At 40.9% G+C, this 17,821-nt stretch overlaps 1 protein-coding gene across 2 annotated transcripts in view; it reads left to right on the top strand.

Moving 5' to 3' along the window:
• Positions 1-17,821, top strand: part of SHROOM2 (shroom family member 2) — a 144,271-nt gene that overhangs the window by 35,349 nt on the left and 91,101 nt on the right. The gene's annotated exons all lie outside the window — the stretch shown is intronic.

The raw sequence follows: 17,821 nt of genomic DNA, 5'->3' as shown, positions 1-17,821 counted from the left end.
TTTGTACTATTTTGGAAATTTTAATAAATATTCTGGAACTTTTTGCTAGAGTTAAAAAGACTAGATGTATACAGCATACTGCTCTACATGTATACAGATTCAGGATATTATGTTTGCAAAGTATTATGCATTCTGTCTTCATACAAACACATGGAACCCATTAAAATTTCATGCATTTGCTCTTTGATACTTTGCAACAATGTGTTTCATGTGATGTTGTTTATGTTCAGGGGTCGCCTCGCATACGCTTGTTTCCTTTTAAGTTGTCATGTTGTATCAAGTTTCAGGGACCCCTGGTATTTTCTGTCCCCAAATGGCTGTTCCTTCCTTGGCCAGTGCATTTGGGTTTTTTGTTTAGTTTTTTTGTTTTTTACATTTTATTCATTTTTTTTACAATTAAAACCACTAAATGTGACCAAAGAAAAGAAAACTTTGGCAGGCATTCATAACTGTGATAAGGCTATGTGAAGAGAGTCTCAGTTGGAGACTCTGTTGCAGATTCCACCGAAATTCAGAGGAGGAAAAATTACTGCATGGAGGACTTTTTTTTTTTTCCTCTGCTACTTTCAATTTAAAACTGTCAGATGCCCATTGAATCCCTTTATAGTCAATGGGGTCCATCGGGTTCTGTGTGTTAGCGCTGTTGTAGCGGTCTACGTTACCTATTACGGTACCTGAACAATGGAAAGGCAGCGCTAAAGTAAACCTAGCATAACATGATAGATTGGTCCATATCTTGCAATTTTGTTCCTAGAGAGATTGGGATCGAGAGAGAATATAACGTATATGGAGTATAACTTGTAGCATGCTAGCCTGCAGTCAGAAAGAAAGGAGTAAAAAATATGCAAATCTATTCTCCAGGATGTAATTAGGAGAACAGTGCACTCTGTATGCCGCCCTCTAGAGGGCAGCCTCCTTAACATCATGCATGACTCAGTTAATAAGCTTACTGACATGATGCGGATTTAATTGCCAAATTAGTATTTCTATTCCAAAAGGAACAGATTCCCAGCTATGGACAGCGCTGTTTCGGTCTTTTGGACCTCCTCAGCATAGCGCAGGGATACTGATACTGAAAGAAAGGAGTGAGACAGGTAGCACTGATGAAAAGTTCATATGCAGAGGATAGAACATGAAGCAGCCCGCTCTGTTCTCTGTGTACTGCAGATTAGATCACATTCACTAAGTCCCAGTTCACATCTGCATTTGGGCCATTCTGTTCCCCTTTCCGCATGAAAAATGCGGAGAGAAGTCCTGCAAGCACTCCTTTTCTTTCCACATTTTTCATTCGGAAACCACAGGGATCCCATTAAAAAATGTAAATAACTTGATGGTCTATAGAAAAAAATAAACACATATGCATTAGGTATGCCAGTGACCTAAAATGCCCAAACTACAAATATATATATAAAAAAAATTTTGTGTAGATTGTGAGCCCCATACAGGGATCACAGTGTACTTTTTTTTCTTCTTCCTATTAGTATGTCTTTGTAGAATGGGAGGAAATCCACACAAACACAGGGAGAACATACAAACTCCTTGCAGATATTGTTCCTGGCGCGATTCGAAACCCAGGACTCCAGCGCTGCAAGGCTACAGTGCTATCCACTGAGCCACCGTGTTGCCCCATATAAAAATATTTTTCCCTTACTGTGAACGCTGTATCAGGAAAAAGAAAATGACTGAGCCACAATTTTTGGAGACTTTTTTTTAACCCCAAAGTTTGAATTTTATTAGATTTTTTTTTTCCCACCTTCCAAAAGGTGGAGAATAAAATCATTAAAAAAAATAATAAAAAATGGCTGTAGTGGAAAGGGGTTAAACACTTGGTATATCCAATTGCATACGGTAATTCTCCATCTTGCTGCATACATGTTAATGGATGACACCGATGGTGCTTCTTATGTGCGGATATTTTTGTTTTAGTCCTACATCCAGGGGAGCAGGCCAGTGACCGGCCCTCCTCATCCTCCATGTGGACCACAGATCATAATGAAGTCCGTAGATCCGCATAGTTTGCAGTTTTGACAGAGTTAAAATAAACAGGATGACAAATCTTAACATTCCAGAGGAAGAATAAATCTGTAACCCTCCAAAAGAAATAAACCTGTCTTGAGTACAACCATGCCGGTTCTGCGAGAACCAAACTAAAACGTGGACTGCAGAATAGTGCGATATCCTACTGGGAACACACAAAAAGTGGGATTATGGCATTTGTTTGACATGAAAGGTTCACCTTTGAATGTACATGAATAGAACTTGGCTTTGTACATAGGTAGGTTAGGATCACCTGAATCAAATGGCATTTCCCCTTGTGAATCGCTGTCTCCGTTACCAAGATATTGCCGTTTTTATCAATGTGCAACTGCGCTCTTTTGGAGCAAAAAGACCATGTCTGGAGCAAAAGCTGCGTCCTCATTGCTCCGAAGAGGTCATTTGTATATTGAGAAAATATCTTGGCAACGGAGACACCGATCCACAAGGGGACTGATGGCAAAGACTGTTGTTGTTTGATAGAGGTGACATTAACTTATCTATCTGTGGGGTGGTATGCTGGGTTCTGGAGACAGGCTCTCTTTATATAGCATATGCTCAATGTACAAACCTTTACTTAAAGGGATCCTATCATTGGATACCCTTTTTTTTTGTGACTAACATGTAAGAATAGCCTTAAGTAAGGCTATTCTTCTCCTACCGTTAGATGTCTTCTCCGCACCGCCGTTCGGTAGAAATCGGGTTTTTTTTCAGTATGCAAATGAGTACTCGCGCAGCACTGGGGGTGGTCCCCAGCGCTCAAACAGCACTGGGTGCGTCCACAATGCTGTGAGAGAACTCTCCAGCGCCTCCTCTATCTTCTTCTGGAACGCCCTCTCCCTTTGTCTTCTTCCATCCTGGGTTTCAATCTTCTAGGCATGCGCAGTCGACACTGCCATCGGGCCTCGGGCAGAGCCAACTGCTCATGCCCACGGCTAGAAAAAAATGGCCGCTTACACCAGCTTACTGTGTAAGCAGCCACAAGAAAATGACCGCTTACACAGCTTACTGTGTAAGCGGCCATTTTATTTGACCGCGGGCATGTGCAGTCGGCTCTGCATGAGGCCTGATTGCAGAGCCGACTGCGCATGCCTACAAGATTGAAACCCAGGATGGAAGAAGACGCAGGGAGAGGGTGTTCCAGAAGAAGATAGAGGAGGCGCTGGAGAGTTCTCTCACAGCATTGTGGACGCACCCAGTGCTGTTTGAGCGCTGGGGACCGCCCCCAGTGCTGCGCGAGAACTCATTTGCATACTGAAGAAAACCGTGATTTCTACCGAACGGCGGCATGGAGAAGACATCTAACGGTAGGAGAAGAATAGTCTTTCTTATGGCTATTCCTATGTGTTAGTCAGAAAAAAAGGGTATCAAATGATAGGATCCCTTTTAAAATTGTACCCTTTGGAGCTATAGCTAAGGTGTATGAGCAACTAAAAAAAATTCCCTGCAATCCTGCAAAGTCACAAATGGAAAACTCCAGCTTGTAAATGGAGTAATCTTGAATTAAGTGCTGTGGAATATGTTGGCGCTATATAAATAGTTAAAGGGGCTCTATCAGCAAAATTTTGCTGTATGAGCCCCACATATGCGTGAATAGCCTTTAAAAAGACTATTTAGGCACCGCTAATCTTATTTTAAACCCCCGTCCCGTTTTAAAATAAAACTATAAAAACCTATATGTAAATCATACCTTTGCATGCACGAGGGGCGATCGTGCACGATCTGACATAGTCTACTGGCACACCTTCTTGCCTTCTTTCGGCGACACCCTCCAGTCCTGGTTCTTCCCCAGCTTCATCGTCGTCGTCTTCCGGTGTTTCAAATCCGATTGTTTCAAATCCGGCGTGTGCACAGTAGCGCTCCCTCCGGAGCTACAGCGCACACTCCGGCGCTATTTTTCTCAATGGCAGTGCGCATGCGCTGGATTTGATCCAATTAGATTTTAACCGCTGGAAGAAGACGACGATGAAGCCGGGGAAGAACAAGGACCGGAGGGCGTCGTCAAAAGAAGAAGAAGGCGTGCCAAAAGATGACGTCTGATCATGCACGACCGCCCAACGTGCACACTAAGGTATGATTTACATATATGTTTTTATAGTTTTATTTTAAAACGGGAGCGGGGTTTAAAATAAGATTACCGGTGCCTGAATAGTCTTTTTAAAGGCCATTCACGCATATGTGGGGCTCATACAGCATAATTTTGCTGATAGAGCCCCTTTAAGTTATTATTATTACAATGTAAACTTTAATATATTGTATATATGTGTATGCGTGCCTGTTATATACAGTATTGGGCAGGAAGTTTCACGTAACCATTATTCATTTGCCTTGTATCACATTGGAGGAAAAGAATAATAAATGACACTTTGTCAGATAAATTCTTGGCAAAAAATAAAACGAGAGATTACGGTATATTTGTAACTTTTTGTGTAGAGCTGGAGGAAGTTTAATACAATGAACCCAAAACCATGAAATATGACCACGTTAACAAAGGTTAAAAGCAAAAAAAAAAAAAAATTAAAGTAAGTTGGACATGGGTTAAACTAAGGCTCTGTTGATGCAGTGTTTGCATTGCGCATTTGGCATATTCACGACTACCGTTTTCTTAGGCTTCTGTCCTGGAAAAATGACACAAAACTGTGTAGTACTGGCTCAAAGTCCCCTGCTACCATCCCACAGATAGTTCCTTGGTCCTCTGCAACCTATAGATTGGTGTGAGTTTATAGAGATCAATGCAAAGTATATGGAGAAGGATCAATCACTTCTATGATCGTTTTTCCTTAAAATCGTTTAATTGATCGCTGGTAGCGTATCCCTGTATACACAGGGCGATATGGTGCTGACAATCTTGCTCAGGTCAATTGGGAAAGCTCATTCATATGATGCTTGTTTAGAACACGTGGCACAATAATTGGAACATGTAATAGGCCTTTTAGATGCTTTTCACGCTGCATTTCTCATACAGGGTATTCCCATTAACATCTTTATGAAATTTCCAAGGGATCCACATCTTTATGATGGGGGATACTCTGCGGAGTTCCTGAAATAGCAGAGGCTGTTTGCTTTTGTGAACTCCCAGAAACATAATTGGGGAGTGCTACACAAGCATGGCCATCTCTTCACTCACAGTGGTTGCAAGATGGCGATCAGATGACCCCTGTGATCGAGATGGCGATCAGATGACCCCTGTGATCGAGATGTGATCGAGATGTTGGTTCCATAAATGAAACCTCATCTATTGCTCACTTATGGCAGATCCTGGGAATATACCATAAATGTGTGAGGTGGGAATACACCTGTAAAGGGAATCTGCAAATAAGGGGGGTAAGTGTTTTACCCAAGCAAGCAAGGAATACACTTTCCCCTCATCTGCATATGAATAAACCAACATTTACATGAAAATGGGGCTCTAAAGCTGAATAACAGAGGCATATCCGTAGAATCACCTCTACAGGGTGTTGGATTAGGTGTACTGACAGACTCCCTTTATAGAATGGGTAAAATACATGAATCTTTCCTATAGGACACCATTATATCGATTAGTTCAGTTAGCCATAGTTCGGCAGTATCCGTCAGGGGTTACTTTGTATGGGACACAACTGTATAGAATATTGCATGTGGTTGTGCTGTTTTATGCAAAGGTATCTGGTAAAGAAGTGTGCAGTATACTTTTCTTTTTTCCACACGGATGCCCATGGAAGAAGGATATCACTGTTAGCCAAGGCAGCTTTCCCAAAGTTTACTTTAAAAAGTGCAGGAGAAATACAATGTAGTAAGTTTCTTGGTCATAGGTGAGTAATGGTGTAATATTGTGCAAGAGATTTGCCTGCAGTGATACAGTGTAACAAACAATACAAATATATTAGAAGATTGGGTAATGTTTTCTTACACAATGAGGGGTTATTCGGGACTGCGATATTGAGACAATTTCCTCTTCTCAGGCTAGTGAAGTGACATCCATTGGTTACATAGTCATGCTGTAGCTCACTTCCATGCAAATGAATGGGACTGAGCTGCAATACCAAACACAGCCACCATGCTACGCACAGTGCTGGGCTCGGTAGGTAGTGAAGAGGCCACAGCAATTAATATAATAGTTGTGGAGAACCTGTGTAAGGGGTTTGTACTGCAAACTAGGATCAGAGATGGTTCTGATCAATGGGGTCTGGGGGGGGGGGGGTACCGAGTTGAGTATTGAGTTGTGACTTTGTGTTACAGCAGTAGTGCATGTCTGTTGCCGCTTCATTTATATTCTGCACATTTGCTTAGGTTCATAGTGCTCAGTTATGTATATTCGTCTATGATGAGATCACTTCTTTGTAGGATGCCTGACTTTGGATAATGTACATATGTTTAATACTTTCCAGGAATAATTCCATTTAAGTGATATCATAGCTTATATAGTTTATAGGTTACAGTTTATAGCAAAGTAACATTTCACTGAACTTACTGCACATTCTTACGTGTAAAATATATTGGTAGACAGTCTATATCTATGGCAAAGCAACACTGGGCTTGGCTGAGTTTACTTTGTAGACGCTAGGTGGCCATGTACAATATATGATACATATGATATATGTACATATACCGCAGCCATCTCTTGTATAGGATTGTCCTGACTGTCCATAGAAACGCCGGGCAATGTTTGCTCTAACACATCAGTCGTTTTTGAGGAAGATAATTTACTGCCGTAGATGTGTGACAGTCTTCAGAGAACACATACACACTTGGCCAAGCATGCAAGTCTATGGGGAGGATTTGATGTTCTAGCTATGGGCAAACTGACAGCTATGTAATACACAGTCCAGTCACATTAATGTCCAGAATAACCCCCTTTGGCAGAGCGGACCGCTGCGAGACATGCAGGAAGAGAGGGCATGTTGTGATGATGTCACTGGGATGTTGAGCCATGCCGACTCCAGTGCCGTGGCCAGCTGTGCTAGGTTACCCGGTTGAGCATCCATGGCGCGAACAACCCGATCGAGGTGGTCCCACAGATTCTCGATTGGGTTCAAGTTTGGGGAATTTGCTGGCCAAGGGAGTACGGTAAACTCATCCTGGTGCTTCTCGAACCGCGCACGTACACTGCGAGCTTTATCGCATTGTCCTGCTGGTAGATGCCATCATCCTGAGGAAAAACAATTCGCGTGTAGGGGTGAACATGGTCCGCACGGATAGATGCATACTTGTGTTGATCCATCGTGCTTTCCACAATGATGAGTGCACCCAGATGGCTGATGACACGTGCCTTCTGCGATTGGTTATTTAACGTTGACATCAAAAGTAGGCGGTGGTCACATTAATATGACTGGACTATGTATGTAGGTTATGTCCAGCCATAGGCTCATAAGGAAACAAATCAACCTTGTAAAGAGGTCCACTCCTGTTTTTTGGTAGATCTGTACAGTCCTCATGTATTGGAATAACATACAGAAGTCTCGAAATAAATACTAATATTTAGTATAAAAAAGAACTCCATACATCTTTCCAATACTTTGATTTTAGTTCCCTATAGAAATCTAGGTATGCAGTTTCTCAAGCTATGAGGAAGTTTCGCTGACACACCTATGACCTGTAAGGGTGGGTCTGTAGTGTCCCGACATGTTACATTTTTTTTTCCCCAGAGTGAGTAGGAATGGTAGGATTCCTGGAAGCAAAATGTGATGAATAAAATGCGAGGTATAAAGAGTACAGTTATAAGCGAAGACTCTCATCATTTCCTCACTAGGACTGATTTATGGGCCTACAAAAAGTGAACAAATATACCCTGTGCATTCACGCCAGACGCCCACATTTCAGTCATTGGAACTTATCCTAGAAAAGCCGTCTTGATGTGGGTCAACTTTTTACATTTATTGTAGTTTTTACTCCAGAAATATTGGCTGATGTAGACGTTCCTGGAAAGAGAACAAAATCTAATATAGATGTTACACTTTAGTGAGCGTCCTTTATAGATTACATATTGGTAGTATTATACATAAAAACTCGGGATGGGTGAGCTCTGAAGATTTATTTCGGTTTCAGGTGGCTCAATTAATTTTGGATCAAATAGGTTTGTCACATACCAGAAGTTAAACTATTAGGGCTCGTTCACACGGGCAAGAGGGGGCGGATTTTGACGCTGAATCCACCTCAAAATCTACCCCCTCACATTAGAGGTCTATGTAGACCACTAGCGTCCTTTTTTCCGTGAGCAGTTTGTTTCCGCTCACGGAAAAAAGAAGCGAACTGCACTTTTTTAAGGAACCGCCTCGCGACAGCACCCTCCGGACTAGGCCCATTCATTTGGGCCTACTCTGGTGTGGGAAGCTGCGACTGTCGGATGTCAAAATCAGGACCAAATTACAGTACGCCGTCCCTAGCCCTGTGTGAACTAGCCCTTTATAGTCTGGGGTCTCTTCAGACCCAGCATAGGTGTAGAAAATTAAAAAGTAGCTATCCTCTCCTTCCCTCATCTCTGGGAATCCTTCCAGCATTCGGCACTACCATAGGGTCGTCTTGCCACCTTTTGAGGCCTTATGGGTGATGTCTTGAGCCTCTGGGTCACAACTGAGGCCTGTGATTGTATCTCAGTGGTCATATGGGGCACACTGATGTCATGACACTTTAATATGACCTTGTCTAGGTGACATTGGCTACCAGGGGGATGTCTAGGAGAGGTGAAGAAAGACGAGTATAACTGGGCCAAAACTTATTATGTTCTGAGGTTTGAAGAAAATCAAATCCCCATAGTGTGGTAGCAATCCCCAAAAGTTCCACGTACACCCCGAAAATTTGAAATGAATCCAGGCTGATTTGCTGACTCTGGTATTGTCTAGAGGGTTCATGGAAATGTAGTCACCATACTTGACACAGTACAATGTGTGGAATACTTCACAGGCGCAACTTTAGGAGCATTAGGGAGCTTTCACACGATGTAATGCTGCGCTCATTCTGATCGTAAAAACACAGAATGAGCACGTAAAAAGCAGCTTCCATTGACTTGAATGGGAGCCGGCATACGTGCGTTCCTCATTGAAAACAATGGGAGGCTTTTTTTGCCTTTGCTTTCAATGTATGTGCATGTATGCCGGCTCCCATTCAAGTCAATGGGCACTGCTTTTTACGCGCACATTCTGAACGTGTTTTTATGATCAGAATGAGCGCAGCGTTACATCGTTCGTAGGCTCCCTTGTTACCGTGTGTGAGGTTTGCCGGATTGTCATGTGGTAACTGTTTTTTTAGGGATATGTTCAAAATAGTGATAGCTTGGCTTGACAAACAATGTGTGTGCTTGGTCTGAGAAGTGAGAGCCAGCATGGCTGCCATACATCTATTGGCCTCAACTCGGCCAAACTCATATTTGAGCGATCAGTGAGGAACAAACGGATGCTGATACATCTGGCAGTGACTTTTCTCATTGAGAACAGAAACTTAGCCATGCTTGAACCTTCTTTCTTCTGACATCATCTTATATAACTGGTATATTCGGGTCTCCCCCATACAACAGCTTACCATATCCAGCAGGTCCAAATGTAGTTATAGTGGGTGCACAGGTAGCCATCGCTACCATCCCTGGAGCCGCAGGGTGTCCAAAGGACTCTCTACATCATAAGAAGACATCAGTATTCTACATAGGGCATGGTAAGTGGGGGCCCCATTACATACAGTATATGTCACTGACATCCATGAGCCTCTAGTTACACCTCTGAGGTTAATCTGTTGTGTATGGACAACTTTTTTTGGAATACATTGGTGTTTGAGGATCTGCCTAACGTTGTTCAGGCTGAGAGCACCCTGAGCTTGGTGGCGCGGTCATGAATTTATCCATACATACAGTACTAGCTTAGTTTTTCCATATTGTTCCTGTTATTTACATGTTTGGTTAGTGTTCGTCATCTAGGGGAAACTTTTTATTTCTTGTTCCCTTTGTCTTGGGTTTACTTTGCAGTGAGTTTCCTTTGCTGTACTCCTACAGAATGCTATAGACACTGAATGTAAATGAGTCCTGTTCCCTTTATGTAAATTTGTGTCTGGATACTCAAGGCTCGTCTGTAAATTTGCTAAGGTAACCGCATGATAAAGTACACACAGATTAGTTTCCCGCAACTCCATTTATGTTCACATTAACATATGTACAAATACTGGGTGTTTTCGGCTTCCCTAATTCTCCAGTTTACAGTCCCCATGAGCCTTGTAGTCTTGAAACTATATATTAACCTACAGATAAGACTGTGAAACTACAAGTAATAGCCCCTGAAAGTAGCGTCTGTTACATTGTTTCCAGTTTACCTTTCTTATTGTATTTACAACATACAATTTGTTCATTTCTTCAGAACAAGGGAAGAGAGTCTGGATTTCCATGATAAAAACGCAACCCAACAGGTTATAAAAGCTCCACGTTTTGTGTTGTCAGTCAGTATAAAACATGTTGGTGTTTCACTTATTCTCCTGGAAACGAAGGGGCAGAATGGGTTAAAATTCATAATTAAGTGATATTCTCCTTATTGACCCCAATGTTACCATTCTGGCATGTAATGGATCTCTACTCGTCTTTTACTTCCTGACCCCTTCTTCACCACCAGTTGGTATGTCACCGTTGCGGCCAGTGTTTGGCAATACAGCCGTTTTCTGTAGAGACCAGAGGGTAACAGGGATGGGTAACCTGAGTATCTCCTAATTTCCTTTTTTTTTTTTTTTTTAATTTACCCCAATCCTTTGTTAAAGCCCCACTCTGGCAAAAAAAAAGTAAAAGATCTCTGGCTGTTGTGTGAATCGACTGGTCAGTCTACTGATCGCATAGGCAGCCGGGTCAAAATTCGGAGGCTGGAGTCCTGGGTTCCAATCCCGCCAGGAACAACATCTGCAAGGGGTTTGTATATTCTCCCCGTGTTTGCGTGGATTTCCTCCCATACTCCAAAGACATACTGATAGGAAAATAAATGTACATTGTGATCCCTCTATGGGGCTCACAATCTACATAGGAAAAAAAAAATTAGGAGGCTGAACAATGCTCGTGGCAAGTGAGTGCCATCACTCATTCAGTACTTCAAGGCTAAGACCTAAATCTTTATCGAGTGGGTCTGTAACCATTTTTATTCTTCAGAAGAAATTCATCAAACTGTGGATAAAAGAAGTTTATTTAGAACTGAAGTTACAGAATAAAAAGAGGTATTGAGAGGAGAAAATTAATTAATAAAATAAATAAAACAGAACGACGTGACCATGAAGAGCTCTGATAGGGCAGAGAAGACTGGCTCCTGTCCCAAAAATGGGTTTTTAAGCCAAGTTTCTGGCAACCAGCCATCAGAACATCTGCAACAGTGACATTGATAGCGGACTTGGCATAACTAAACAATCAGGCCGGACTCTCTCTTAGGTTAACTGTACCAAAAAGAACCTTCAACCCAAGGTTTGTGGACTTTAGTAGATTCTAAGGGCTAGTTCACACGTAAAAACCTCCTGGCTTATTTTGGTCCTGAAAAAAAAAACGCTTCCTAATTAGGAAGCTTTTTTTTTACATTGCCAAGCTTTTTTTGGAGCTTTTTTTTTGTAAAAACCGCTTCCAAAAAAAGCCAGGCTGTTTTCCCCTCCCATAAAGTGAATGGGCTGAAAAAACCGCTAGCGGTTTTTTTCCACGTGTTTTTTGCCAAAAACCGCGTCGCTTATTTTTGCCAAAAACCGTGCGGAAAAAAACCACGTGGTTTTTGCCTCCCATTCACTTCTATTGCTTTCTTCAGGCGGAAAACGCCTGAAGAAAGGTCATGTCGCTTCTTTTTTCTGCTAGCTGAAAAATAACTAGCAGAAAAAAAAAGCTAGCGGAAAAAAAGCTAGCTAACTGATTTTGAAGCGAAATCCGCTGTCAAAAAACTCCCCTTTGCCCACGTGTGAACTAGCCCTAAGCCATCAGCTGATACGTGAACATTCTTGGAAGGGACATGGCAACAAGACCACATGTGAAAATGTCAGTAATGAACTATAAGCTGTAATGCCATGGTATTAGCAAATTGATATTAGTAAAGACTACAATGATTAGTTTTCTATTTTAGAGCAAAAAAAATCTAAATAAAGAATGCACGTTGCTCTCTTCATCTTGTAATTCCTGGCTCCACAGTCAGGTAAGGTAGTATTTCATCTTAGAGATTCATAAGAGACATAGCAGAAACGCCATCTGAACCCGCTGATTTTGGCAGGATTGGCCAGATATCCTATGCTGATGGGGCCCTATCATACCTAACCCTTTGTATCCAATATTTAAGGTAGGTTTTGGGTATGCTCTTATAAGCACAGGAGTCATGGGTATAAGAGTTAAAGGGGTTGTCCCATCTCAAGGATCCTATCTATTCTAGTAGCTTATGTAAATTGAAGACATTTCTTAAACATATTGCTTTAGAAATGCTGCTTTGTTTGCCTGCTATGTGAAATTATTCCTCACATTGTTTACTTAGTGTTACCATAACCACGGACCTGTGAGATAGGATAAGTGATGTCACTTACTACTCTAGCCAGTAGGACAATCAGTTCAGCTAATTGCAGTTTGCTGGTAAAGCCCAGTTTATCTCTCTATGTAAACACACAGATAACACTGAGTCCTTTCTCTACAAACATCTGCATATTATCTGATCTGCATAAGTATTGTGATTCTTCCTAGTGTCGTTCAGCAAACTGACACTTTGATTGACACTGTTCAATCAAACGTTGCAGGCAAACTGCTGAAACAAGGAGATAGGAAAACCCCCTTGAATGCTAGGTTCACACTAACGTTCGGGTTTCACACCTTCAGGTCTATTTAAGGACCTAAAAAACAGAAACCCTTTCCGCCTAAAAACTGGTTACATGTGGAAATCCGCCGACTCCGTAGACTATAATGTGATCGGCCAGGTTTCTGACAATTTTAAGCAAAATCTGGGACGAAGTGTTAGCCAAACCCCAAACTTTAACGCACAGTAGGATGGATAGATAGAGCTCTTGATTCCAGACATGTCACTCGGTCTATGAATGCTACCCTCTTTATATCTGACCCAAGTGGCCCTGTAATATCATATTCTGGGTACTGATTTGTTATGCAGTAACTTTGAATTAGGTGCATTAGATAGATTGTATTACTTATATTTATTACCGGTGAACATTATGTGTTAGTATGTGTACTCACTGTTGCTTTTGTGGTCACCTAAGACGTCATATAACTGCACACACTAAGTTTGGAGCACAGTTACGGTACATTGTCAGCTTTGCTTGCAGCATTTATTAATATATAATGTGCATATTAAGAATCAGAACCGTTTTCAAGGTGTCACCACCCTTCCCATGTTTGCCCTTGGAGTATTTGCTTCCTATGTGCCAGTAACCGAGCAGAACATGTGCGTAGTGGATTGTGCAAGCTTCCTTGTTGATGGGAGTCGCCTAGATTTGTGCGATTATATTTACATTGTATATAAAAGCGGCTGCCAGATAAATAATGGGTTAGAACCGCTGTCGTAAAATGTTAGAATTCTTTATAGACGCTTCTAAGAAAATAAGTACTCGTTAACATCTGATTAATGTTTAGAAAGCCTCCGCGGCCGCCGTGACCCCCCATTATGCAGCATATTTTATAGTTAATAAGTCACTGGCCTACAGGAGCGATTTTTGCTGATACACATGTGGGTCAAAGCTTCTGCTGACAAGCTTGCTCATGTTCGGTTTGCACGTATCCTGCTTTGTAATCACGGGTTCAGAATGGAATTTGCCTCGACGGCTAATACAGAATACAACTAGTTTTTTATAGGGCAGGCGGGATTTTATTTTACATCATTTGCCAGAGGCAGTTTTTGTAATTCCACAATATCAAGGAGTTTTCTATAGGACTTGTATACTATTTTTTTTTATCAGCAATGCCCTTGAATTATTTAAAGATTTTTTTGCATTTTTATTATTACAGGTCTTATTATTTTAATCCTTTTTGGTATCGCTTATAAACTTATAAAAACTAAAGGTATTGGTAAACATTAGGCAAATGTTGACTGAACCTTAAGGATTTAGCAGAACTGGCTGACCATCTGTAATGCTGGCGGTGTATTGCCACCGATGTCCTGTTCCTCCCAGCAGCAGTGTCCACCAGCTAACCTCATTGGCTTGCTCCTGCTCTGCTTTTCCCCATCTGGGTCATTCCATATCAAGTGATCCAAATAGGAATATTTTTTTTACCTGACGTCTTTGGATTTTTTTTATTTTTATTTTTTATGAAGTACAACTTAAGTTAATTACAAATAAAAAGTTTCGAATTTTTTTCTTCATCAGTTAATTTTTTATAGACTTCTAAAGTTTTGAAAAAGTGTGAATTTTGGCCTGGTATGGCTTTACATTTTTTAACATATCTTGGGCTAGAATTAAGATAAATAAGTGGGAGAGGCATCATTTTTCTCAGAGCGATACAGGCTTTCATTTGATATGTCACAAGATGATGTTTCTTTATATTTTGTTTTGGAGAAATCAAATTCAAAATTTTGATGCGCAATTGTGAAAAAAACGTATGTTTTAAAATTGTGAAAAAATGCATTTGTGTTACTTCTGTTCTTGGTTATATTTGTACAGGTTTTCAACTTGGGACCAAATTGGGATCAATTTTTTTTTTAAGCCTTGAATCATCTGATTTTATGTTTGTGTGAGCTTCTTCCTTTTTTCTTTTCAAATTACAACTTGCTGAATTCAACATTTATATGCAACAATAAAAAAAACATAAAAAACAAATGTTGTAAGTGCCAGAACAAATACATCTTATCATCAGAACACAACTTGTCCAGCATTTTCAACCTGAATGCATTGAACAAACCGAAAGAAAAAAGCTGCTCATATCCTCAAGTGCGATTTTCTAAATAGTCTCATCCTAATTATATGTTAACAAGAGTACAAGAACCAATATTTATAACACCTATTTCTACATGTAACAATTGTTTTTATTATATCACTAAACATGTAATTTATTAAGAAAAATAGTCCAGTAGATAAATCCTCATTCTATAAAATATGAACTAATCAAACAATTAATGGGACATTTTTAAACTACTGGTCTTTTATCATCAACATAATAAAATAATACAGGGATATCTAAAAATCATGGATTATTTGGTAATTATATGTTGCACACCTAATGAGTTGACACTGGTGTGGTTGGGGGGGGGGTATATTCTTTATTAACATTCATCTGTAATAATAAGGGACATGCATCAAACATGGAGATTAGGACCTCCCTTCTTGTTATCTGAGGTGCACTACAATAAGTGTCCTTCCATCCTACCTAGTAATTGTACATTAGCATCAAGTCCTCAGTCATTCCTTACATCAGTGACTGCATCAACATATACTGAGCAATGCAATATGAGAATATAACAACATGACTTCTGTATTAATTACTCTACTCTACCTTTAATAATAAGGGACATGCATCAAACATGAAGATTGGAACCTCCCTTCTTGTGGTTATCTGAGGTGAACTACAATAAGTGTCCTACCAGAAACACACCTCTGAGAGAGATGGTCCCACTCTAGTGTCATATTACATTATTACCTGTATACTGCTAGTCTGACACTAGTTAACATTAACATTTTGTGAGGTGGATCATTCTCTGTACATATCTCACATATAGACCCCACACTTTTAGACCACAGGCTGAACAGATCTGAATTCAAGATTTTCAGAATGACACTGTAATAGTTATATTTTAAAATATTATCCCATCGCGATCCCAACTTGAATTTTGGTACAGATGTGCCTCGGAGCATAGCAGGCCCATGTGCATTTTTTCAAAATTTTTAAATAAAACGTTTTATTCGGAAATGCGTTTTAAAAATTTGCGTTTGCGTTCACATGGGTAAAATATTAACAAAGATACTCTTGTGACATATTTGGTTAAAGCCTGTATAGTTCTGAGTAGAATGGCGTTTATTTTGTTTCTCTATCTTTTTTCTAGCCTAAGTTATGAGGAGAAATGTAAAGGCAGGCAACACAGAAATTCGCACTTTTTCTGAACTTTGAAAATCAATGAAAAATCCAAAAAAATTTCTAGAATTTTTTTTTCTTCACATTTTGCATTCTCTGACACACTATTACCAAATAACAAAATCTCAAAAGAATTAAAAATATAGAGGGAAAAATCATTGGTTCACTTGACACGGAATGACCCATCTAGCATCCTCCTCTGGTGCCCATAGGGTGCGCACATTGTCTCTTAAAACTCTATTGTGCCCACCAGTCATTCCAATTCCTCCTGGATTGACCCGACGTTACCTGTTTATTTGCACTTGAGAAAGGGCTCAGCTTGGCCCGAAACGCGTCATGCTGTTCTACTAATTCCAATAAAGAATCCACTTTGGGTATTCTGGTTTATGTCTTGTCCCATTGCCAGCGAGCACGGATCCTCTTCTACCACAAACCTTTGGTTCTTGTCCTCTACCCACTGTCTCGCTGGTTTTCTGGTGCACCAGTGGATCCGCTGCCCTCCCACCTGGTTTTCCTACTCATAGGCTATACAGGGGGTTGTGACTGCTCACAACCCCATCAGGTGAGAGGCCAACTGGTTACCATACTGTTTTTTTACATTATTCCATAATTATGGTTGAGCAAAAAGATAGGATTCCAATCTTTTCCCACGGGATCAAGGTTGGCGGTTATTTCCCACAATGCTTGGCTACTGGCCAATCATTGTGGGTGAGAAAAGCTAACAATGATTGGCCAGTAGCCAAGCATTGTGGGAAATAACCGCCGACCTTGATCCCGCTGGAAATGATTGGGATCGGAATCCGATCTTTTCGCTCAACCCTATGCGTAATCTATGGTCTAAATACTGCACTCAAAGTGCTCGGTGTGTCACCTTTTTTGCTCTCTGCTTGGCATGTAATCCGCAGGGTTCTTTGCATACTGTACGACATTCTTGATACCTGACCCATGGTTTGATCTTGGCTTGTTCCTGACTACCTACATGTTTGCTGTTCTTATTCTGTCTATTACCCATGTCTGACCTTGGCCTGATCCTGATCACCTTCCAATAGCCAGATCCCTTGTGCTCTGCAGCATTGACTCTCTGCCTATTGGGCCAGCTGATACTAATCCTCGGACCACCTCATGGGGTAGTGACATGGCAGTCTCTGTCCAATGAGGTCTAGATCCCTGTACAAGGGTTAAAGGGTAAATACTGGGCTGTGTCCTTTAATGGTTTGGTAGCACAGTGGTCCACAACTTACTGAATGTGGTGCAATCTTATGTGTAAGGGTGGTCCTAATTTTGTCTCATCCATGGAAAAGAGTCATAGGGTAGTTGAAGGTCTAGATTCCTCACCCTTTTGTTCTCATGGGAGCAGCTTATCTCCTATCTCTCTATTGAAAGTATGTGAAGTGATGGCGACTGGCTGATACCTAATCTGAGTATGGTTAACCAATGGGTGGCCACACAGCTCAGACCAATTGGCTAATGGCCATTCTCTCGGGCCCTTCATACATATGCATCAGCGGGGAAAGGGGAAGTAAGATGCTGCCGAATAAGAAGCTTATCTCTCGTGAGAACAAAGAACATCTTCCAATCCCCTTATACACATAATAATTAAAATGATAAGTTCCTTCATTCTGAAAATTGGTGAGGGCCCTACTGGTTGGACCCCTGTCTATTAGAAAGTGATATGGAGTGAAGCCCCTTTTTAACACCACATTACAATAAATGTGGGTCAACTGGAGAAGGTTTTAGGTTTTGTTTTTATTTGTTTCTTTTTAATTCACAAAACTGTTCCGGTTGTAAACTTGACCCTGTCCTACTTTTACCCGATCATTCATTGGACTT

The sequence above is a fragment of the Leptodactylus fuscus genome, chromosome 2, assembly GCF_031893055.1.
Source record: "Leptodactylus fuscus isolate aLepFus1 chromosome 2, aLepFus1.hap2, whole genome shotgun sequence".
Taxonomy (NCBI): domain Eukaryota; kingdom Metazoa; phylum Chordata; class Amphibia; order Anura; family Leptodactylidae; genus Leptodactylus; species Leptodactylus fuscus.
This window is presented reverse-complemented; position numbering and strand designations above follow the sequence as displayed.